This window comes from Zalophus californianus, chromosome 3, assembly GCF_009762305.2.
Source record: "Zalophus californianus isolate mZalCal1 chromosome 3, mZalCal1.pri.v2, whole genome shotgun sequence".
Lineage (NCBI taxonomy): Eukaryota > Metazoa > Chordata > Mammalia > Carnivora > Otariidae > Zalophus > Zalophus californianus.
The window spans coordinates 32,804,665-32,830,418 of NC_045597.1; the positions used below are offsets into that span (position 1 = coordinate 32,804,665).

At 40.4% G+C, this 25,754-nt stretch overlaps 1 long non-coding RNA gene across 1 annotated transcript; it reads right to left on the bottom strand.

Annotated features, from left to right (window-relative positions):
• Nucleotides 1-14,528: 14,528 nt before the first annotated feature.
• LOC113920814 lies at nt 14,529-23,073 on the bottom strand. The gene is made up of 3 exons (XR_003519380.1): nt 22,936-23,073; nt 22,601-22,810; nt 14,529-14,588 (listed from the first exon to the last, which is right to left on the bottom strand). It is a non-coding gene; the product is annotated as an uncharacterized LOC113920814 (long non-coding RNA).
• Nucleotides 23,074-25,754: the final 2,681 nt, after the last annotated feature.

A 25,754-nucleotide genomic window follows, 5' to 3' on the forward strand; every position in this document is an offset into this window, starting at 1 on the left:
TATCTTTACTGGTGGTTATCATTATTCTACTAGCCTCACTTTACACATTTAGTCAAAACCCCTCTGAAACATGATAATTCAAAAAAAAATCACAAAATGTGGGGTTCCACTATTGTGAGAGTAATAGTTGTTGGGGTGCCTCAATTCTGATGATCTTCATTCACTCTTCATCTCAGCAACTCACTATCCTAAGCCGCACTCTGCCTAGGTATTAGCCCTGAATTTTGTCCCCCGCCACCGCCACCAATTCACATGTCGAGGCTTTAATGCCCAGTGTGACTGTATTTGGAGATAGGGCCTTTAAGGAGGTAATTAGGGTTAAATGCCTTCGTAAGGGCGGAGCCCTAATCCAGTAAGACAGGTGCCCATAGAAGAAAGAGACACAAATGGGTGTGAGTAGACAAAAGAAAGGCCATGTGGGGACACAGAGAGAAGGCAACCATCTGAAAGCCAGGGAGACAGGCCTCTGGAGAAACCAGTACTGTCAGTACCTTGATCTTGAACGTCCATCTTCCACAATTATGAGAAAATACATTTCTGTTGCATAAGCCATCCAGTCTGTAATATCTTGTTATGGCAGCCTAGGCTGACTAATGCTCTAGGCAACCATAAAGTCCAAACTCTTTTATTACCCCCAATCCTTCCAGCTTCCTAGTTTTTCACTCCCACCACCCTACTCTCTAAGCTCCGTGAAGACTCCGGTCCCCAACGGTTGATTTTCTTCTCACATTAGTCTCTCCCCAGCTATTCATGAGATAGGTCCAATCGGTCCGAAGCTTGTGCATCCGCCAGGTGACGACACATGGTAGAAGAAAATAAGAGAGGAACCTACGACCCCGCTCCTGTAAAAACCTCTTACCATTATCCTTAACTGATTACCTCGCTTAATGTTTTACTCCTGCCACACCTGCCTGACAAGACACCAAACCTGAATTGATAGAACTGTCTCATTTCTCCACTCAGACACCCATTCCAACACCTATTCCGGCTGAAGAAATTCAAACGAGTTAAATATGGTATCACCACAGAGTCCTCCTGCTTATGTTTCTGTTCAATTTCCTTTCCCATTTTCCTCAGTCTCAAACATTTCACTTCCTCCTTCAAACTCCGTTAAGTGTCGTCACTCTCTTCAGGCTTCAGCAAATGACTCTGCTTCCAGCTTCATGGAGAGGCACAGGGCTTCCAGATTTGCCTTCCCCATCGCCTCTGAAGGGGCAAACTTCTCCACTCATTCCCGCACGCTAGAGGACATGTTTCTGAATGATTCCCCTCCTTTCTTGCAAACTTTTAAACTATCTTGATCTTATCCTGTCTCAAACAAGCATTTGTATTCTCCATTAATAAAACAAACAAGCAAAACCAAACAACAACAAACACCCCAACTCTACCACTACTTCCAGCAACCATTCTGATTCTTTCCTTTCCTACATAGCCAGGTTCTACAGAAGACAGCTGTGTTTGAGCTCTTTGATTCCTATCCAATATTTACTGCACCTTCCACTATAACTTGCCCTCAGCACTACCATTCTGCTAAGCAGCGGTCAGCAAACTTCTTCTGTAAAGACCCAGATGGTAAATATTTTTGGTTTTGCAGGCCATACGGTTTCTGTTGCAACTACTCAGCTTTGTTGTTACAGCGTGAAAACTGGCACAGACAATACATAAACAAATGATATTAGATGCATTCCAATAAAACTTTTTATGGACGCTGAAATATGAATTGTAATATAATGTTCGTGGATAGCAAGATATTATTGTACTTTGGATTTTTTTTTAACCATTTGAAAATACAAAAACATTCTTACCTTATCAACCACACACAAACAGGTGGCAGGCCAGATTTGGCCTGCAGGCAGTCTTCAAACTCATGTACTAGACCTATTCTTTCCAGCATTACCAATGACCTCCATATTACATCCAAACTAATGGGTATTTGTACCAGCCTTAGCTCACTAGACTTCTTTCCTGAATTGTCCTCTAGACCACTTCTTCTTAAAGCTCTTCTCTTCCCCGTATTTTGTAACACTGCTCTTCTCTATGTTTTGTTTTTCTCCTGTCTGAACATTTTTTTCTGTTTTCCTTCCTGGACCCCTCTACTCCAGCTACCGCTTAAATGTCATTGTTCTGTACGTTATGCACATTCTCATTGCGGGGCCTCATCTGCAGCCTTGGCCTCAACATACCCATGTCTTCTCAGTGTACCAGCCCATCTTTGATTCTTGATTTCCCTCTGAGCTCCAGACAGACATAATAGACATTTCTATCTAGAGATCCCAGAAGCATTCAAATGTAACTTTTCCTAGACTGCAGCTAGTATATATCTATAAAGTCTTTTCCACCCATGAACAAACAACTGTTGTCCATTTGTCAGGACTAAAAAACAAACCACAAATTGTCCTACCTAGAAGTTTCCATATTTTCTCTCTCCCTCCCTCTCATCCTCTCTCTCTCACTCTCTCTCTCTGCACACACACACACACACACACACACACACACACTCACTCACCAGTACTGTTGAGTCTATCTCCTTAAATGTTCTCATATTTGTTAACTATGTACAGCTCTACTACCTTACAGGAGGTCTTGATGGTTTCTGTCCTGGAGTACTGTGCTAGACAGCCACACTAGTTATTCTTTATTTCCCATTGTCCTCCCATTTCAAGATACTTTCTCAATGTTTCTCTACCCTTCTCTGTCCCGAGAGATCAACCTATAATTAATGCAACTTCCAGCTTTCCTACTTTCTGTAGGAAAGTGGATTCATTGGATTCATTCTCTGGTAATAGGCATAGGGCAGTAACAGCTTCCTGCTCTTGTGGTTCCCTGGGTGCTTTACCATCCTTAACCCTGTCTACACCCTGTAAATAGTCCTTCAGTAATCTCTCTTCAGTTAAGCCCTCTGAAAGTGCCGTCTGTTTCCTGCAACCGAAATACAAACAAACTTGTATTCCTGGTTCCAATCCATCCCCACCCATTCCGTGCTACCCCTGGATTAATACAGCCAAGTCGCAAATCTGATTATAGTTCCTCAATGACCTGCAGTGGTTCTCAAGTTAAAGTCCATATCCCTTAGCTTAGCTCATAAAACCTCCATGATTTGATAATATCTATTGACATAGTCTTATCTTCCACACTGCTCTTTCCTCCCATAAACCAAAAACTATTTGCTGTCACTCAAACAAGCCATGCTATCCATTTCTCCTTTCCTTTCCATCCTGTTTTCCTAATGGAATTCTTTACCTTCTCTCTTCAGCTTGCCAACTCCTACTTCAAAATTCAGCTCAAATGTCTCCTCTTGTAGAATCTTCCAGTCTCATTTAGATGCCCACCAATGTATTATATACCTATCATACTTTTATCAGACTTCAGCAGTAATTGTGGATTAATGCTGTCTCCCCACTGGTATAAACATTTTGAGGGCAAGGAACGTGACTTATTTTAATCTGTTGATCCTAGCTACAAATCATAGAGCCCTTGACTGGTACTCCCCCTCCTTCTTCTTAGCAGACACAAAATTAGGAAGAGTCCTCTTGTTTCTCTCTCCTTTCTGCTCACTGTGAGGAATGTTCCTAAATATCTCAAAACTCTAATCTAGGGCCTTGAATGCTTAGTATTATTCTACATAATGGAAAAATGATCATGAGTTGTTCTTCCCAGACTGGAGTCTGAGAAATAATGGTCAAAGGATCTCTCTGGAGGTCATATTCTCTGCAGCCACTCCTTCTCTTACAACAGGTAGCTTGGCTCCTCCAAGGCACGTGGCTGAGGACAGAGTCTGAGAGGAACAGGAGGACATTTGCAACAGAGCTGAGCAGGCAAGATATGCACTAGTAACATATATCTCAGTTCCAAGCTTTGGGAATTTTACAGGCTATTAGTTTGCATGTGTATTTACTTGTCTCGAAAGTCAGGTTCTTAAGAGAGAGTAGGCATGAGACTCTTGAAAAGACACTGATTCAGTCACCCCTGTCATCATCCCTGTCCTTCTTTGCACTCTGAAGTTTAAGAGAAAGAGATAAAAAGAGAGACACAGGCAGATGGACAAACTGACAGAGAGAGAGAGGAAGGTTGACACTCACTAGTAATATGATATTGTCACTTCCTGAATAACCAGTCTAATTGCTAAAATGTTCCCCTTTTCATAAGGAGAGCACTTGCCCCTACTTCAGAAGTTGCCCCAGGCAGTAAGGATGGATGCAGAGGACTCTGCCCATCGCTCCATCACTTTCACTCAATCCCTGAAATCTCCTCACACCCTGAAACCTCGCATGTGGTTTTGGTCTGTAAATCACCATGGTAATGAGCACTACATAAATAACTCATAGAGTTCAATAGAAAAAAAAAAGTAACAATGAGCATAAATAATGAGAAAGTAAGGGCTTTGTGCACTAGTTCCAATTAAATTGCTCACAATAAATAAACACACTTATGCTTTCTTGAAACTGTGGGTGCTGGCTTTCTTTGCCTAGAAAGAATAAAGACTGAATAAGTAATAGAGAGGAAACTAGATTTATTGATTCAAATATATTTTAAAAATAGGAAAGGTGGCCTGAACAGTAACAGGGGAGGTAAGAGCCAGTCACAGAGTGATACTGTGCACCTTCGGTAAAAACAAGCTAAATAAAAACAGAGATTTTTCAAAAATTGTTTTAAAGAAAAAAAAAGTCTCCCAACAGGTCAGAGTTAAATATAAAACTATTGACTAAAGTGGAGCTGAACACGCATAAGAAATGGTTAACGATGTTTTGTAAGTTCAGCCATGACAGTATTACTGTAGGAAAAGTCTGCCTTTCAATATTTTGGCAAAAGCTTGATAAGGAGCCAACAGGAGTTCTCACAGAGCACCTTAAAAGCCTGTCTTATCCTTGGGGTTTCTTCAGCCAATGAAAGTTTGTCATGATGATGTAATGCTCCTGAGTTGTGTTTCAGCACCGAGTATGTGGTCACCGGATATCATGCCTGAGATATAGGTAAGTTTCTGGATCAAATCTTTCTTTCCAGCCTGTTCCCCTGCTTAAACTAATTTCAGCAGAGATCATTTGGTTCTCATCTAGCTTACTATCTCTGAACAGTTTTTTTTTTTTTTTAATGTGGGCTAGGGTTATTATAGAATTGTAAAGACAGCTGGTAAACAAAATGATGGGATCTAAGAGTCAGTTTTCCTCTGTTATTAGTATGAAGGCTTTTACTCCTCAGCAATTTATCATCACCTCAGAGGGGAAGAGCAGCAATCAGGGCTATGTTTTATTTGTTAAGGGAGTTCTAGTCATTTAACAAACAAGTTTTACTAGAAAGACATTTTCAGGGAGATGGAAAGATTTCTTTTTAAGGATTCACACTGAATTTGACTTATATTATTAAGTGAGCCCCAGTGAACTGTAAGCAGGGAACAAAGTTCCAATGTTTACTGTAAATAGAGAATATATATAGATCCTGCCTCCACAGAGGTTAAACCCTACAAGAGAGATAGAGAGATAGCATGCTATTTGTTTTATATTTTTAATTAAGTCAAAAACAATTTACAAAGGAAAAAAAAACCCTAAAGATTTGATGACCTTTAGTGGCCTGATAATTATATGAAGTTAAATAGAAAAAAATAAATAAATATGAATAAATAAGCTAATTCTGATACATGGATGTGCAGATGCTTTTATATGTAAGCGCCATTTTTAAATTTGGAGTATTTTTAAAAATTTGAGCGACGTAACCAGCACAACCAATGGATATGTACCTCTCTCTTTTCTCTCCGTGATACCCTCTGCAGATGTGGAGATTTTTAAGGAACTTTTATTGATACCAGTCAAGCTGTGTATATTCAAGCAACATGAGTTACAGAAAACAATTATGCAGATAATTTAAGAATTTTTTTTAAAATCAAGAATGCTACTGGGAAAAGAGAATGAGTCAGGGGAGGGAGCCGCAGGGAGGGGAGGAGTTTAATAATATGTTACCAATCACACTGATTGAATTATCCAGATGATTAGTCATCTTTCCCTTTCCCTCTGATCATATAGACACAGACTCTGAGAAGAGCATCTCAAGTAAGAGTGGGGGGAAAATTATCTTCAGCAATGAGGAGAAACAGAAAATGTTAAGTGTTATAGATTTTCTAACAGGAGAAATGTTTTTTTTCTTCTTTTGTAGAACTCAATATCTGATGGGTGCTGATGCATGTATTCTTTTACTAAAAACTTTGCAAATTTCTAACTTAAAAGCTACTCTGCTCTGCCCTCGGCTGAGTTTCTCAACTACACATCACTTTCCACTGCATCTTCATTTACTTTACTTCCAAAGAGTGAGGTCATCTCTCTACCGTACTTCCTAAATGGTTAAGAGATGCTCGCCCCTTGCATAAAATTATCCTCCTCGCTTTTGTTCCACAGTTAATTCATTTTCCTCTCAAAGCATTTGGTATTACAAAGTAAACCTTATAGAAATTTTTTAAAATGTGTCAGTGAGCATAGTATGAACATTACTCACTTTCCTTTTTTTTTTTTTTCCAGCCATAATTTTCCATAACATTGCTTTGGTGCAGTACTTGGTACTGACACTCGGGACTTAGAAAAAAATCTCCTACTTCCGTAGCATCCTATGATTTGTTTTTTGCACCATAAATTCTGTACAGGAAGCCAACATGGTTATGAGAAAGGATAAAAGTCCTCTTCTAGAATTGAATGAATGAGTGAGAGATGCTCTAGAATGACTGATGGAAAGAGTAAACATTTCCAAGAAAAGGAAACGGTATGGATAAGGTGGAGAATGATGAGAACAACAGTTTGGATGACCTGGTTTCCGATACAGGATGCATTTGGCTTTGGGGCCATGGTCTAAGCTGAAATCCCAAGCCTTTATCACAGAGCTTTGGGGTAGCACATCGTAGCTCATTAGGCTTGGGTTCCCAATTCTCAGAGCACCCAGCTGGAGGCAGAAAGGGTATCCGTGTGGATTAAAGCACAGCTCATTAGTCTGTCAGCCAGGCCTTTGGAGAGGCCTAGAAGGAGTCCGCTTGGGGGTTCTGCTTGATCTAGGAAACCTCTTTGATCCTTACTCTGTGATGCAATGATGCAGAAAAATTCAGGAATTTTTAAAATTCTTTTTTTTACGAGGAAGATATTGCTTAAGGAAGAACCTTAGGGCATGATCTGAGCACGGATGCGGACCGATAATGTACCCTTGTGATTTATCCTGTGGACAGAACAGGACTTGGAAAAGACAATCCAGGGGGTAGATCTCTTTGTATGCGTTAAGGTTAGAAGGTTACAATCCAATTCCAGCTTTCCTGAAATCAGAAGGTTATATCTGTCCAAAAGATAGCCTAGAGGATTTGTAAGTTCACAAAGTCTGGTAACCCAGAAAATAAGATTCTGGTAACCCAGAAAACAAAGTTTCTATCCTTAAAGAGCTTTCAGTTTCCCTTGATTTGTTAAATCTTAAAAGAATAGTACTCTGATCCATCAAGCACAGAGAAGTAGAAGTTTGTGGTAAAAGGAGGATGGCCACACACCCCAGTGTGCCAAAGATGGTCCCGGCTTCTGCCTCTTATCTCATTATAATTATCAATAGCCCTACTATTCATTTTCAGAAGTTCCTGGTTTGTCACTCACAAAAGAGTTTAAATATGAGGTAAAGGAGGATGGTTAATCCAGGCAAGAAATTCTGAGGCCCTGACCCAAGGCAGTAGTCATGGTGATAGGGAGGGGCAAACAGTGTCCATTTCCCCTTTTAGAAACAGTACCCCCACCTCCTCTGGGAGAGTGTCTCCCCTCCCTTTGTGAGGTGTCTCTGTATGTCAGTCAGTCAAGGGCCCCCACAGGCCAGGGGATGGGCATGTGACCAATAAGCCAACAGGACACTCTCTCCCAGAACTTCACCCCTTGGGCAGAACGATGAGATGAGAGAAGGGGAAGCTCGGGCGTCACTTAGTGGAGCAGCCGAGCAGGAGCACGGGCAAGCCCAGTGAGCGGGTCCTGCTACAGAGACCCCGCCCCCACCCCCAAAACCAGCCCCTGTCATCTCTGGGTCAGCTCTTCAGCCTTCCTTTCACTCTGTCAGTTCCCTGGTAGACTTCCCACAAACATCTTTTTGGTTTACCTTAGCCAGAGCTCCGGTTCTGCCGCTCACTAGAAGCCCCACACCGATGATCACTGTTGTCAGTATGCTCCAGGTACATCTGGAGGAAAAGCGAGGCGATACACTCACGAACGAGCACTTTTCTTTTCACGCCGTATCTGAGCCATGATTTTTGTAAGGCAACTTCATACCACCATCTCCCTCTATCCCTTTCATATAGTTCGTAAGATGCCGTATCTACTTCGCAGCTAATTTTCCAGTCATCACGTGTGAATATATACACAGCAATGGAGTTTACTTTGTTCAAAGGCAATTGTTGGCGTTGAATTTGAAGGTCTGTCGCTGAGAGTCCAAGAGCCCAGGATTTGTTTCCTTACCTCTTGTGGTGGTTCTAGTACTACATGGGGGGGGAGGGAGGGGAGGGGCAGCGAAAGCAAAAGGCTAAGACTTAACTTAAAACAAACAAAATCAAACCAAAACAGACTCCACACAGACCTTTCCTGGGAGATGATTTGTCAATGAAATGAATGCGCGTGTGAAACCGGAAGTGTTTATTTTGGTATTGTTCTCCTTTAAGCCATTCGAGGCATGTAGTGATGCCTCTGCGGTTGTAACACAGCTAGAGGGTGCTGAGCGGGGACCTAGCCCAGGCTGAACACACTCGCTTCAGGTGGGGGGTGAGGAAGTGAGGGGGGGGGGCAAAGGGAATACTGGGGAGGGCAAGACCATACCCTGCGATTGGCTGGATTTTGATGCAACATATACTCTAACGTCCTGAAATATGGTATGCAGGAAGTCTCCACAGATGCACTCTGCTGCAGTTCTTGAAAGGCAGGAACAAATTTAAACTGGGTTTTGTAAAAACAAATGACATCATTCCTGCATACTCTGAAAAGCTGCAGCCCCAATGGAACATTTTCCCATTTTCCCCTTTGCTCTTTATGTGTCTGACTGCAGGGCTTCAGGTTTTTATGCTGCACGTTTAACTGGCTAAATCTTGCAGGGAATAACCTTTCATCACTTGCCTCTAAAAATAATAAAATCCAAGAAGAAAATATAGAGGCATGTAAAAGTTCATTTAAACTCACGTTTGATCTCCATGTGGCTGTTATCTAGAGACATGACAGCACATGGGAAGAATTCTAGTGATTTGAAAGAAACAATAACAAAATGCTGTATTGGGGACTGTCATCATGGAAATTATGGCACTGATTTATTTTGGGTGGCCTTCATTGTACAGTGCTCAGCACTGCTGGTGGGGAGGGCGAGGATTTCCATTTAGGGATTTTTCTGGGTTTGCATTGTTAGCTGCAAAAGTAATCAGGGATCTGTCGTAGTTAAGATGGTCAGTGAAGAGCTGTATTGAAATACTGTTCTAGATGTGCTGTTCCTCACTGTGGAATTCCACAAAACAGAAAAGATATGTGAATCTGAAAGTTGTTTTTTGTTTTTTTTTTTTTTTAATGCAGCAGATCTAGCTGACTTTCAAAATGTCGAAAAAGCTAGACACCTGGAAAGGAAATATTGAATCTTGGACCTATCGAAATGTGATGGAAGTTTCTCATTAAGAAAACATTTGTTTAATCACTGTCCTTAGTCAAAGGATGTCCCAGGAAGTTCCCTATTTGTCGATGTCAGTCCTGTATGAGCAACTGCATGGACACATACAGTGACAGCCCACTGAGGCTCAAAGCGTACCTGGTTTTCTCAGTCCCATCACTGAATCCCAGACCTAACTGTTCACCTTCCTAAAACCAGTTTCCACACCTAAGGTGCCATAATAGGAAGCTGCTTTTCTCTACTGAATGGACTATGAAAATCTTTTCAGTTTAATTTTCTTCAACATTATTATTAGATGGCAAACAAAAATGAATTTCAAATCACAAGGATGAATTTTATATGAAAAACTATATCAGATATCTTCTGAACTGAAGTGTGCACCTAAAACCATATACCCTTAAAATTCTCAGTGACATATTCAGGAAACAGAGGCAAGATGATGCCTGCCTTTCTGTCTGAAATGAAACTAGCCCAGAGATAATCTTAAAGAGAAATGAAGAAACCGGTCCATATACCCATCCCCATCCTCCCCCCTAAACATTAATTTTACATCTCTGGTTCTGCATAGTTCCTTTGATCTTCAAATCCTGGAGGTCATCTTTGAAAACCCCACTTTCGTTCATGCCATTATGAATTAAATACTGGCTACTGCGTAGACCCAAAGAAAGTCATATGCCAGCAATCGAGAACAATATCTACAATAAATGGAGATACATTTACTAGTTAAAAAATGCAAGGCATTGGATTAGATAAACATGTCTTTGTTATCATGGATGAGACCATTGGTTTATTTTCATTGCCCTCCTCTTCAAAATTGCCCTCTCATTCTGAAGGAAAATTTTAAAACTATTTTTCTGGATGATTTTCTCTATTCTATTATCTGAGATTGTTTCCACTTGGAAAAGATGCCCGGCTAGGTCTTCTTATGGAACTAAACATGATTTCCTCTCGTTATAGCCACTTTTTTTTCCATTAGAAACACTTTTTACATGTGGGAAGCATGCTTTATACTTCCCAGTTTGGGAAAAGAAGAGAGAACTTCCCAGCACCTCCTTCTGAACTTCTAGCCTCTCTTCTTTTTTCTTACTTTGTCTTTTACCTCCCTGAACTGTTGGAGCTGAGAAAACTCCAGATTGGGGCTGGAGTGGTTGCTTGGACCCTTCCTTGAACCTTAAAAAAATTTTTTTAATTTTTTAAAACCTTTTTAAGGAGTAGAAAAGAGGAGCACTGTATAACAATTTCTAAGTTCGACTCACTCTGCTTTGAATTCTTCCCATGGCATGCACATGTTGAATGTTTTACACCAAAACTGTCTATGGAATTTTCTTTCAAAAAAATATCTTACAGCATTTAAAACTTTGAGTTTAATAAAAAAAATATATATATAGGAGGGGAGTATTAGGAGATGTAAAGAAACCTAAATTTAATTATCTTTTGCTGATAATTGCTGTGTAACTTAAGACAAGTTTATGTTATTGTAAAAATGCAATGGAAATTCTACCATTAATTAAATTTGCCCAAAATTTGGTAGAAACGAATCCCATGACACTGACATAATTGTATGAATCCACTCCAGTTTATGTGGCAAGCAAATAAAAAGGTGTTGTGAAAGGCATGCATGGGATGCAAGGACAGCAAAGCACAAGCCCAGTCACATTGCTCTTCTGCTCAGAACTTTCTGATGACTTCCCATTTCTTTCAGAGAAAGCCCAATACCCTTGCAGAGGTCAAGGTTCTGCACTCTGCCCCTTCCTGCCTGACCACAACTTCTCCCCTCTCACCTTACTTGCTCAATTTCAGCCACACTGAACTTCTTAGTGTTTATTTATTAGACAGTCCAAACATATGTCAACTTCAGAACCTTCGCAGAAACAAATTCCTGTGCCTGGAACAATGTCCCTCTAGATGGACACGTGTTTCCTTTGGATCTCTGCTCAAAGGCCACGGTTTCAGGGAGACCTTCCCTGACCACAGTATATAAAATAGCAGCCTCCTCTATCACTCATCATTACTCACTACTTTCAATATCCTTGATCCCCTGTAGCCCTCTTTACTTTTTCCAGAGCACATAGAAACATCTGACATCCTCTGTATTTTGTTGACTTGTTTATTGTTTGCCTTCCCCCCACTGGAAGGAAAGCTCCATTAGGGCATGGGCTTGGCTTTGTTCCCCCGTGTCTACAACAATACCCATCACAAAGAAGGGGCTCAGCAAATATGTGTTGAATAAATGAATGAAGAATTAATGAATGTCTGATTTTTAAAACCCAACATAATTCCGTATCTCTAAGACCTCTTTATTTGTCTTCATAGAAAAATTATACTTCTCTTTGTTCCTGAATCTTACATCACGAAGTTGTAAATAGACATATTTAACATTAAAATATAAACCCAAAGTTTTTTTCATATTGAAAACTATACATTAATATCAGTGCCCTCTTTCAAATATGATCCTATATACTGCCTTCTCTCTTCTGCCCTTGCTTAAAAATTAACTAAAATAGTAGTGCTCACTGGTTTTTCCAGTGACCCCTTACACAATAATTTCCTTAATTGGTTTCAATCTGTGTTTCATTTGGCTCCAGTACAAAAAGCTCTCCTACACCTTCTCTTCATTTTTAATGTTTTCCCCATTCTTGTCTGTCTCCCTGGAGCCCTTGAAACCATGAACTTTCAATTAATTTTTTAAATTTTTCTAATTTCTGTTTGCAATGGTCTTACCCTTACTCATTACATTGCCTTCTCGTTCCCTGCTGGAAACTCTGCTCTGTGAGGTTACTCCAACTGTAATCTTTGGACAAATACAGTGGACTGAGTGGACCCTCATGAAAGTGAATTCTCAACAAACAATGAGCAAAGGAATCCCTGATTTGGATGAGTCACGTAAGAGATGTGCTTCGAAAGAAGCTGGCTTGTTCCCTTCCTTAACAATAATAGGTTTCGAAGCAGAAGTATGTTAAATACAGAGCTAAAGGTTAACCTGTTTTTTTCCTGTGTTTCTGCATTTTTTATGGTTTTTTACTCTTGTGCATAAAACTCTTTTTTTTATAGAGCTCTGAACTTTAAAAGAATTTAGGACATTATATTTTCCATCTTCTACAATTTCACAAACTACCACTTGCTGGTAAAATCCTGCCATGTTAGCTTCTCTTCTTTTCCCCTATTCCTAACTCCCATATGGATCTGAGATCTGAACATAAGCACTGCCGTCCAATAGAACTTTCTGCAATGATGGCAATGTCTTAGAGCTGAACTGTTCAATACAGTAACCACTAGCGACATGTGGCTATTGAGTGTTTGAAACCTGACTAATGCAATGGAGGAACTGAATTGTTAATTTTCAGAAGGGCACCTTTAATGAAGAAAAGTTTCCCCCACCAAAAATGGAAAGAGTAGATGAACTCAGTCTACACCTATGTGTAGTCGACATCTATATCCATAGCTCATATCCTTATCTTCTCTTGGTCACACACTTCATTATTCCCAGTGTTTTTCAGGAAAATTCCCTAGAAAAGTAAAACTGGAAAGGTACTTTCAACAGTCAACACTCAGGTATCTGTAGTGAGAGAGGAATGCTTGTCAATATTATAATGAAACTAGGGTTCCATGTTAACTTTGGGTTTAGAATCTTGTACAGTGACTCTGCTACTACAATAGTAGAATATACTTAATTTTGTTACTTTTGCCCACACTGCAAGGCACTTTTAGGTCATGATTTCCAGATGGTAAGATTCAGAGTGGAAAGAGAAAGTGACCTAGAGACCTTGATAACCTGACTTCTGAAATATCAATGTTTGATTACATAGAATCTAAATTGTCCCATTTCTGTCAATGCACTATTACCTGTGATAATTTGACATTAGTTGAAATTGAACAGTGTTCTTAGCAATACTGTGGGGAAAATATGAAATTTCAGTCTTCTCCAAATGAATCCACTCGGCTTAAAATGTGTTTATGATACTATAGAGGATTCCTTTATTCCTAAGTTTTTCAATCATTATAATTATAGAAATCCCTCTATATCATGGGTATTACCCAAGTTTAACATATCTTTGCTTCTTTGTATGTTTATATAGGACTCCTCTCTTTAATTCTTTTTAATCTGAGTACAGTTGGCACACAATGCTACATTAGCTTCGTGTGTACAACTTAGTGATTTAACAAGTTTATACATTATGCTATTGTCACCACAAGTGTAGCTACCATCTGTCACCATACAATGCTATTACAATATCATCGACTGTATTTCCTATGCTATGCCTTTTACTCTTATGGTTTATTCATTCCATAACTGGAAGCCTGTATCTCCCACCCCCTTTACCCATTTTGCCTAACCCCCTCCTTTGGCAACTATCAGTTTGTTCTCTGTATTTATAGGTCTGATTCTGCTTTTTATTTGTTTATTCGTTTGTAGTTTTGTTTTATTTTTTTAGATTCCACCTATGAGTGGAATAATGTGGTACTTGTCTTTCTCACTCTGACTTACTTCACTTAGCAAAATACCCTCTAGGTCCATCCATGTTGTCTTAAATGGCACAATTTCATCCTTTTAATGGCTGTATAATATTCCTGTGTGTGTGTGTGTGTGTGTGTGTGTGTGTGTGTGTGTACGTACCACATTTTCCTTATCCATTCATCTATTGATGGACACAGGTTGCTTCCATGTCTAGGCTATTATAAATAATACAGCAATAAACATAAGGGTGCATATATCTTTTTGAATTAGTGTTTTCATTTTCTTTCAGTAAATACCCAATTGTAGGACTCTTTTTTTATTACTCTCTAGACATCTAGACATCATGTCTTCATAGAATTGCGCCAATGGTGCCACATCATTGAGTAGGATGTTAACCTATAGCCAGACAAAATATGTCAAAGGCCTAGGGGGAAAAAAATCACTTACCCACAGCTTCACAGGGTTTATTCCACAGAACACTATTTTTGAGATACTCCCTGACCTGAACAAAACAAATTGAAAAGACGGAAACTACATTATCCCAGGAAAATTAGAATACACATTGACATATTAAAGATTCTGAGAAGTCCAGTAGCAAAGAAACCTGTTGACATTTTTTTTTTTTTAGATTCGGTGTTTCTTTGTTAATTTGGCCTTAGAACACTTTATTTTCTCACCTGACATGTCTGAATAGCCCATGGAACTAATGTTCCAGAGAATACACTTTGAGAAATCCTGTCTCAGCATTAGGATATTCCTAGGTACTATTTTCTTGTTTCCAAATATCCTGGTGTATTCCAGGTCTAGATACATTCACCAGACTCAGAAACCATATCGATTCTACAGACTCTAGATTTGAGAGGGTTTCCAAGAGGTCAGTAAAACAGATGATAGATGATAGATAGATAGATAGATAGATAGATAGATAGATAGATAGATAGATAAGTTTCACCATGTAATACAAGAATCCCCACTGAGAACTTCTCTAACAGTTTGTAGTTGCTTTGCCAAGAGGCTTCAAACATATTGGGAATCACAATTGCTCATCAAGTTAGAAATTTGTCATTAATTGCAGATGCAATTAGCTTTATGATGATTCCTTGTTAGTAGGCTCTTGTAGACAAGATTTCCCCCACTGAAAATACCTGGAGGGTCTATTACAAATAGCAGTTCCCAGGACCAGATAACACACAGTAGTTTTTTTTTTTTTTTTTAATTTTCTTATTGTTATATTAATCACCATACATTACATCATTAGTTTTGGATGTAGTGTTCCATGCTTCATTGTGCATAACACCCAGTGCTCCACACAGAATGTGCCCTCTTTAATACCCATCACCAGGCTAACTCAACCCCCCACCCGCCTCCCCTCTAGAACCCTCAGTTTGTTTTTCAGAGTCCATTGTCTCTCATGGTCGGTCTCCCCATCCGATTTCCCCCCCCCTTTATTTTTCCCCTCCTGCTATCTTCTTATTCTTTTTTTTTTCTTAACATATATTGCATTATTTGCTTCAGAGGTACAGATCTGTGATTCAACAGTCTTGCACAATTCACAGTGCTCGCCATAACACATACCCTCCCCAATGTCTATCACCCAGCCACCCCATCCCTCCCACTCCCCCACCACCACACAGTAGTTTTCATGATTTGCCTTAGTTTTAGCTTGATTTCTTTGAGACTACAGGAATGAACTCTCCTACATGACTTAGTTAAGGAAATTATCTGTGTAAGGACTGCCCATGAAACTACTGTGTGCTGAAAATGAAAAGTATCTCTAAAAGTCAGAAATCATCATTAAGATAGTCTTCCCTCAGGAACAACACTACTTAGTAGCTTCTCCCAAACAAATAGTAAGTAAAAAGGAAAGGATTTACATGGTGTCCAGATTTCAGAATTTTACAGTTCTGAGATATTTTTTATCTACCTAATAACTACTATCTCCAAACCACTTCAATATGTGAGTCTCACAGAGAGTGCCTTTATCTGCTTCACAGATTCTTCTCTAGTAAAGATCTCTAGCCATGCTTTTAATCTATATTTAAGAAATTGAAATCAGGCTATGGCAGTGGATTGCATGAGATAATACTGTATAGAAGATGAACTTTGGAGTCAGAAAGACATTAAGTTCACAAATCCCGACTCTAACAATCATAAGCTGTATAACCACGGGAGGCTATTTAACTTTTCTGAATGTCATTTTCTCCATCCGTGAAATGGGTGATTTGGCACAAAAGATAGTTAAGGGAATCGGACGAGATAGTGTATGTAAAGCATTTAGAACAGAGCCTCGAAAATAGTAAAATGTATCCAAAAATAGGGATTATTACTCTAAGCTGTTATTTTGGTCTAGGAAAACTTTCTAAATTATTTTCCTTTATATATAGTTTCTAGAAAATAATATTCAAACATCCATTTTTTAAGCTACATATCCCATGGGTTTTATTCCTTTATTCAACAAATGCTCTCGTCACTAAAGATCAGGAAATAAGACAAAGTCCTGAGCTGTGGTACAAATCATAGCAGCACATGATAGCAAATATACTATGAGAGAGGCGTGATCACAGTGGTGTGGGAAGACAAGAAGGGAGTAACAAATTCTGCCCAAGTGTGGCTTGGTCTTTTTAGGGAAGAAAGCAGAGGATTTGTGCCCTGAAAGACCAAGGGAATTTGCGTGGTGGAGGAGAACAGAAGGGTCTTTCAGCAGATATATTAGGAAATGAGATGTCCAGTGGGGCTAGATGTCCGTATGTAGTTTAGGGAGGGAAGACAAGAAAAACAAGTCCAAAAGTATCTGTATAAGATGTTAGAGAAGCCAAAATTGATCAGGCTGGATAGAAAGGGGAGAAAAAAGTAATTAAGTTATTACACATCTACTGTGGTTGACATCTTACCAGATGCTTTATCTACACCGTGGCATCTAAATCAAATGACAGCACTCTGAGACATGTAGTATTATCTCTGTTGTGCAGGTGAGGAAAGAGTGGCTCTCAGAAGTTAAATAAGTTGCCCAAAGTTACATAAAAAGAAATTGAAGGAACTTGGCTTCCAGCCCAGGTTTGTCAGATGACAGGGGCCAATGCCAACCTCTATTTTAAGCAAGGGGAACCAGCAGGGGTCTTCAATCAAGGAAGTAATCTCATCAAAAAAATTTTTTGAAAAGAAAGTATGGTGACAGAATATAAAATGATGGGCTGGAGGGAGATAAGTCTGAGGATTGGGAGATAAATTCGAAGTTATCGCAGCTTTGAGGGAGAAAGATGAAGAAGGACCCAGAGAGCCAGCCCATGTGCAGGTGGAGAGAGAAACAGTTCTTAGACTCAGAGAGGCTTGGATACCAATTGGATGTGAATATACCTCAGAATAAAATCTCTGAAACCAGACATGATAGAATGTATGTGAGGGAGAAATGTGGGCTTCATTAAAATTCATTAAAATATTTATGTTAATTTGGAAGAGCAGAACCAAACACATGGCATTGTGTCATCTAAACCTGTGCTACTCAGAGTATGGTCCACGACCAGCACGTAGATGTACCCAGGAAATGACAAATTTCATGCCCCACTCAGGACATTTTGAAACAATCTGCATTTTAATGAGATCTCTAGGTCAAAGAAAAACTAACGTAGGAAAACTAAAATTGAGGGTAATAGAGGAGGAATGTGTCAGAGAGGATAGGCGATTTTCTATAATCTATAATTTTTATAATCTATAATCTCTCAAAAGCATTCTGGTTAGCAATGATTTTATTTCATATTACTTTTATTATGTTAAGAAGTTTCTAGAAGAAGCAGCAACAGGTGCTGACATGGCCAAGATGTAAAAGGCAGATGCTCCTTCAAATTCAGTAGTTTATAAAAGACTGCCAAATCCAAGCTGTAACCGAATGATTAGGTAGCATTTGATCTGCTCATTTGGAATGTCAGCAGGGCTAATGCTTACATAAGCTCTATGCTGTCTCATAATGTCCTTAAGTTACCAGGAAAATAGAAATCCAAAAGAAAGTCTACTTTATCATCATGATTGCCTGAGAAGGGGACAGAACAGAAAGATCTTAAAATATTTTCTAAACATTCAATTGGTTCATTCAATACATATGTGCACTAATGTGTGTGTAGGTATGTAATGTCTTGAACGCTGTCCTGAATTTTACTATTCTGCTCTCTAATTGCTATTGATCCAAAGTCCCAAGATTGTACCCAACAATTCATGAGAATCAGAGCCAACACAAGTAGGTTTATAGGAGTCTGTAGGAGAAAAACAATGATAGACCTCAGAAAGGCTATACCAACTAAAACTCTCCGCCTGAGATTTGCCCTCAGATCTCTTCTAGACCATTGGCCCAGTGACCCCCTGCCCATTTCATCTACCCTAATGAGCACTGACATCCTTTGCATAAAGAATACCAGGGCTATATATTCTCATTGTCTTATAACTTGATCCTTTAGATGTGATGGGGAAGTTGAGATACTTTTTCTTGGCTCAGTAGGAAAATGTATACATCTTAAACTGTGTTATGAGGCAGTGGTGTTCAGATCCCTTCTCTGGTCAGAACGCCCACATTCCTGTGATGGCAGTGTCCTGAGGAGCTTATGGTTCCCATTGCTGTTTTCATCATCATCATTTTTCATTAACAAAGAGTTTTGAGAGCCTGCTATGCCCACGCACTGTACTAGGCTTTGGGGCACATAAGGGAACAAAGCTACTGCTCACATGAACCTGACATTCAAGTGAGCAAAATAGATAATGAACAAATAAAAAATACAACCATAAAGTAACATCTAGTACTGATAAGTGGCAATAAAAAAACATAGCATGATGTACTGGGAAAGAGCCATAGGGATGCTGTTGAGTCAGATTTCTCCTGGGAGGTGATCTCTAAGCTGAGATCTGGGTCAAGAGGTTAGACCTGGGAGAAGAGTTCCAGGCAAGAGGACCTGCAAAGGCAAAGCCTTTTGGGCAAAGCCCATTAGGAATGTGTTTGGGACGTGGCAAGAAGGTCAACGCAACTGGGGCAGAGTGAGAATGAGGAAGAGTAAAAGGAGATGGTCAGCCTGATGCCAGACCATGCAGGTCCTCGAAGGACCTCGAGGGTCACAATAAGGCAACATCGAACAAACAAATCTTTCATTTACTGAGACAGGCACTACACTAATAAAAAATATACATTTCTCAGTCTGATCCTCACAATAACCCTGTATATGGCTATCATCATTATCCCTCAAGAAGACTGAGATTTGGAGAGATTAATTAATATGACCAAGGTTCTGTACACACCTATCCTTTCTCATCCCTTCCTCCCACCGAAGAACTCTTTCTAGTCTCTTACTGTCCATTAAAATCTGGCTGTTTCTTTCCAACTATACATTCTGCTTCACCAACTGGCCATGGATGGCTAGATTCTGTCCTCTAAGTCTTGGAGGACCTGACTTTGCCCACTCGCCACCTTAGATTAGAACACCAACACTTGGTTCTCGCCCCCAACCACACTAGTATCTCCTGCTGACCAGACTGTTTCTTACAGTTCTTCAGTGGGTTGAATAATTCCTAACTCATGCACAACTGATTTATCTGTCATCTTCATTACAAGGTAGCATCGTTTTCAAATCTGTTTGCAGGAGTTTCCTCAGAAAAATGCTGGAATTTGAGAAATCTGAGGCGTACATTTTAATGACGTGAAAACCTAATTTAAAAAGTAAAATCTACTTAGGACAAAAATAAACCAGATAACTTTTCTTTCCTCTAATGCCTTCTGTCCTACAAACGGGTACATTTTAGAACTAGTTCTTTTTAAGAAAGTTCTGCTCAATGGGGCAATAAGTTGTTGTCGAATAAATGGAATAATTTTGTTTTCCATTAAGCCATTGATGACAATATTTAGCTTAGCATAATCGTTGTATGAACACTTTAATGAAAGTTCTGCTCAGGTGGGTTTTTTTTAAAACAAAAATCAGACTTTTCTTATGCTGCTTTTATATGGCAAATGGACCTATTATCGGAGGGCATGTAAGTCAGCTCTAAACTATCACAGGCGTTTTTTTTTTTTTTTAATTTGTTTTCAGGACAACAGTGTTTAAAATCCTCTCCAACAATTTGTTGGATTAATATATTCTCCAACAATTTGTTGAACTGCAGGAGCTGAAAAAATTCTGGGCTTGTAAAGAAACTGCAGTGTCTAAAACTCTCCAGAAGCCCTCAGAATGACGGGGCTCTTGACCAATAAAACGTGAGATTCAAGGAACACATTGTCACGACCCAGCAAATAATAAGGAGCAGGTATAAGTATGACATCACTGAAAAGCCTTCTCATTGGTGGTTCTGCTTTGTGCTGGTTACTGTTCTATTTGTGGAAGCAGCAGCTTATTCAAATTAACCTTTTCATGCAGAAGGGAGGAGGAAGGTGGTGAGTAATACACTGCAGTCTTTTCCCTGAAGGTGATGTGCTCAAATTCGCTTTACATTGCCTTTGAGCAGGCAAAATAAAAATAAATTCAGCTGTGGCAGTGTTTCACAGGGATAATAGCTGCTTGAATTAGATCAGGTCAGTGAAAAGGAATGGAATAGAAACTGTTGCAGAGTTAAAACAAATTTCCGAATTCTCTCTTTGCTTTTATTCCCACCCACCCCACCCCACCCCCCGACCACCACCCCTGTATTATTATTTCTCCATGCCTCATTCTTGGATTCAGTTGCTGTATAGATCAGACTCGGTATCCCTCCAATCAGCCATTGGAGGGAGGGATTTCTTTGAACACGAACATGTCTTCCCTGTGCCATCTAGGGGTCTAGCAGACAGGTCAGATTAAGGAATGGTTCTCTGGCATTGTACAAATACTCAGGAGTCTGAAGCTGATGAGATAATTTAATCACATTTACTGTAGTCTGTGAGGAACTGTCATTCTCTATCCTGTTACTGTTATATAATATAGGGCCTCCAGCTACATCAATGATACACAGGAGAGCCCACTCATTTTTAACTCTTCGTCCTTGGCTTTAACTTAGGAGAGCGCCAATGGAGGGGGGCGGTTCATGTATCTATTCCTTCTCTAGGTTGGCTCGTGGTACTTTGCACAACTTTGCTTAAATAAAGTGCTTCGGTCTTTGGCCTTATGTGATTTTATGTCTTCAAACTTCGGTCTCACTCTCTCTTGTCATCTGCAAAGATCATTCAGGATATAAACCATGTAAAAATTTTGAATCTGGCTTTAAAGAAATTGGCTTTAGTCCATTTCTCATTTCCACTATTTATATTTTATTCCCTTCCCTCTTCACCTCCTCCTTCCTACCTCAATATGCCTCTCCTTGTCAAAGACCAAAAAAAAAAAAAAAAAAACAAGCGGCAAAAGTCTACAGAAAATTGACAATAAGTCTATTAGCTCTGCCACAATATGGGGTGTCTTAGTCTGTTTGGGCTCCTATAACAAAATGCCACAGACCGGGTGGCTTATAAACAACAGAAATTTATTTTGCACAGTTCTGGAGGCTGGAAGTCTGAGACCAGGGTGAGGTGAGCAGCCACTTCAGGTACAGATTTCTCCTTGTAGCCTCACAGGGAGGAAGGAACTAGGGTGCTCAGCAGGGTCTCTTTTATAAGGGCACAAATCCTAATTATCAGGGCTCCCCCCTCACGACTTAATTCCCTTCCAAAGACGCCACTTCCTCATACCATCATCTCTGGAGGTTAGGATTTCAACGTATGAATTTGGAGGGGACACAAACATTCAGACCCTATCATGGGGTTAGGCAGAAATGGCTATATTTGCAGTCTGAAACAAGTCATTCCACGCAAAGAGCTAGCCATCTTTGCTCCAAACTCAGGACTCCTTGCTGCACCACTACTATGGGTCCTTAAAGAACTGTTAACCTCTGAGATCTTAGCGCTTCCCTTGCTACTTCGCTAAGAATATCAATAATCTTGGCATCAAACGTTAATGACTTTGTGACCAGAATGACACTACATGTTACTTTCCCATTTGGTCTCTTTCGACTTGTTTTGCCTCTCCATCTTACAGTTCCTTTAAATTTATCCAGGTGTTGTAGCTGTTACTGGGTTCCGAGCAAAACGATAGATTCAGAAAATAGTGGCTGTGGGAGGAAGGTTAAGGGCACTGGGTTTTCATCACTGCTGAATAAAATAATGCAGGAGGAGGTGAAATGCAGAGGAGGAACTCTGGGAAGCTCATTGGCCGGTGGGGAGCCAGTGTGTGCTGGGGTGATGAGCAAAACCCAGGCAGGGAGGATGAGGCCTAGGCTCCCCACGTCAATGCCACGCGCACGACCTGGCCCTGCCCAAACCCTGCCAGCTTTCTGCCAGGAACGACCCAACTGTTCAGCTCTTTCATGGATAGCTGCCGAAATCCCAGGAACCAGGTGTCTGGTGCAGTTTTTAGCACAGCCCTCTGTACGCCGCCGAAACCCACCGGTCTGGCATGCCCAGCTTTCCATATTTTGACTTGTTGCAATTTTCCCTGCCTAAGCCCAGCCCTTCCTTTGAAATGAGACCGTTCCGTGGCCTACCTTGGCAAACGGCTCTTGGAGAGGAGCTCAGAGGTTGCCGACTTGACCTGGCGCACCGGGCACTTTCAGCTCATTATGCCTGAATGCTGCATTGTTCCTGTGCTGAATGAAGTTTTAGAAAATGACTTTCGGATGTTAGCTTCCCATTCGGGTGCTGTTTTCTCCCCTTGCCGTTTATAATCTCATAAAACTCATCATCTTTGTTTGGCTCTGGACAAAAATGAAAAGACTCGTAAACTAGCATCCTAAATGAGAGGGACTGATACCAATTTGAAATGCTTCAGCTTAAGACCACTACCAAAATAATTTAATTATTGCCCTTTCACTGTACATACCTTTTTTAGTTTGTCAGTTTGCTTCTTTTGCTGGAGCTCTCTAACCCGTTGGATTATTTTAGGCAGTGCCCGAAAATGACTGTGCCCTCTTTATCTGAACTCTGATCAGAAAGCTGCCTAGTTCTCCTCAGGTTTTTTTCTTTTGTCCCCCCCACCCATCACTACCCCCCCACACCCACCCCCCCCCCACCCTTTAAGCCAGAAAAGTAGCTGCTGAAAGCAGAACAGTTGCCATGGCAACCTCTTGGCAGCTTCCTCCGAGGCGAGTAACAGTGCTGATTTCCCGAGGAGGGCTGGGTGGGAGGGGGTGGAGCTCTGAGGAGGTAAAGGAAGGTTACTGTGCACTTAGTTAATATGCAAAACCACTTACGCAGTGCTGGATGCGCAGTGAGTAAGTGCAAACAAAGCCATGCTTGATCAGCTAACACGGACTTTACACACTAGTTGATCTGTCCAAGGATGCAGATGTTGGCTCAGAAAGAAATTTTGCAGTTGGACAGTAAAGGACACAAGAGGTAATACTACAAGAGGTTAAACACTATTTTTGTAATGGTTGGTGAACATGGACGAAATAAACAGAAGCTGAGGTGTAATTTGCCTTGTTTCTCTTTTGCTTTGTTCAAGGAAAAACACAGCAATCTAAATCACAGGGATGGTGTTTTCTCTGAAATTCTAACATACTGAAGTTCAAGTTTGCATCAATTAAACTCTATGTAAGATAAACCAATATGTTCAGATATAAGCAAGTATAGCATAATTTGGTTTGTGCTTGAACAAAACATACGGCTCAAGTAGCATCTTTCACCTTGGAGTTTTCAGACAAAGAAGCAGCTTAGAGTAACTTGGGGCTGGGAGTGGGGGCGGATGCTGTTGGATCTCTCTCTCTCTCTCTCTCTCTCTCTCTCTCTCTCTCTCTCTCGCTGGCCCTCTCTCTCTCCCCCTCCAACTTTGATAAATCCTCGTTTTTGTTTCCTGGGGGCTAGACAGGGTGGACGTCAATCCCCAAGAGAGCACTGGGGAGACTCTGGTGCAGAGTTTTTCTGGCAGAGGTCACCTGCATGAGAAATGAGCAGCCTGGCTGCGAGCTGAGGAGGCAGCCGCCAGCCCCCTACCCCAGGGCCTGCAGCCTTGCATGTTAAAGAAGAGGCCAGCTGATGGAAAGCCTGCAGCAGTGAGCTGAGGTCTGCCCAGCAGGTGTCACTAGGGATTTAAAGCTTACCAGACCTTTGGGACAAGGCCTAGGAAACAGCCAAGTAATGATTAATGAAGCTTACTTTAAAATATTTTTGAGAGGTTATATGTGAAATAATTCCAAGGAGTTCGCCTTCCGAGGGACGTTAAAATGATAGCTACAGCTTGGTGTAAATGATTTCTGGGCCATTCTCTCCAAGGCTTTATCTCCATTTCTGAGTCCCCATTCCAAAAAGCAGACGTGGACATAAAACTCTCAGAAGGCACACTGAATCCCACATGATGGGGAAAATATACAATGCAAAGCCAGAGCGAGTGTAGGAAATGATTATTTTGGTAGGGATTCCCACTTGCAAAACCAACCTTCATGTTCTAGCACCATAGACGTTGGTTTTGTAAGTAATCTCAGAGTTAAGATCAGAGTCCACTCTAAAAATGCAGATGCCCCAGGAGTCTCTGTATAAATGAAGTCAGCTTGTATTTTATCAATGATTAATATTTTTGTTAACAGAATCGTATGTAGACTACCTCTAATTTAACAACAATAACGACAAAAGCCTGCATTGAAGATACTATCCATTTCCTAATTTAGGCACCTAGAAATATGCATGTGATCATTTTTCTACCAGTTAGGAGTAGGGGAAAACTTTTCTCCCTTAAATACTTTTTTGCCGTTTTTCTCTTTGTCTTGTCTGCCTGGATCTCAATATTAAACTTCGCCATGAATTTCAGTAGCTTCCCTAGCTTAGATTTTCTCAAATAATTTCTCCTCCATCCATCTTACATTATTCAAATCATGGCTTCCTGTCTTGTTTTAATTATTTTATAGATTTAACATATCTGTACTTTATGCTGTGTCTCTTACCTCACATGCATTTTGGTGTGGTGTACCCACTTGGAAGGAAGGAAAGGAGGCGGGGGAGAAGTAACATGACCCTTTCATCAACACTCAACATCTTGTGATGAATTTGTTAAGAACATTTATCTTCACTTATGCTTTGGATGGTAGAAGGAAGGAGTGAGAGTGGTGGTCTGGGAGTGGCTGAGCTTGTATGGGTGCTGAATGCAGTCTAAGCGTTCTGGGTGTCTGAAATGGTGTGAAAGTGGTAAGGTGGGAGAGAAGCTGGAAGCAGAGGTGTGTGATCTTTTGGAGCACTTTACAAAGCATCCTTGAGTGTAGTTTTACCTTGCAAACAAAATGAAATTTCTAACACATAGATATAATCCTTCCCAACTTACAGATAAGAAAAATTGAGACAGGGATGTTATCATTTAGCCACATGGCATTACATAACAGACTCAGGACAAGGAACCAGCCCCCCGCTCACAATTTCACTACTGATGGGACTCCAGCCGGGGAAGAATGAAAGAAATCCACAGGGTACACAGAGACATCACACAAATAATCCTTTGTTTTTTCTCCTGGGGATGCCCCATCATACAATACCACCAAGGAAACTCTCCCACAAATGAAAATACCAGTCTGCAGTTTTGCGACTGTGGCAGAATTTCATTAAGATCTTAGTCATTATATTTATTTGTTTTATGAGGGAAAGAATAAATGACTTTAGTAATATTGATGTCTACAGACCCATTTCCTAACCACAACTCTAACCATTTCTCTTATC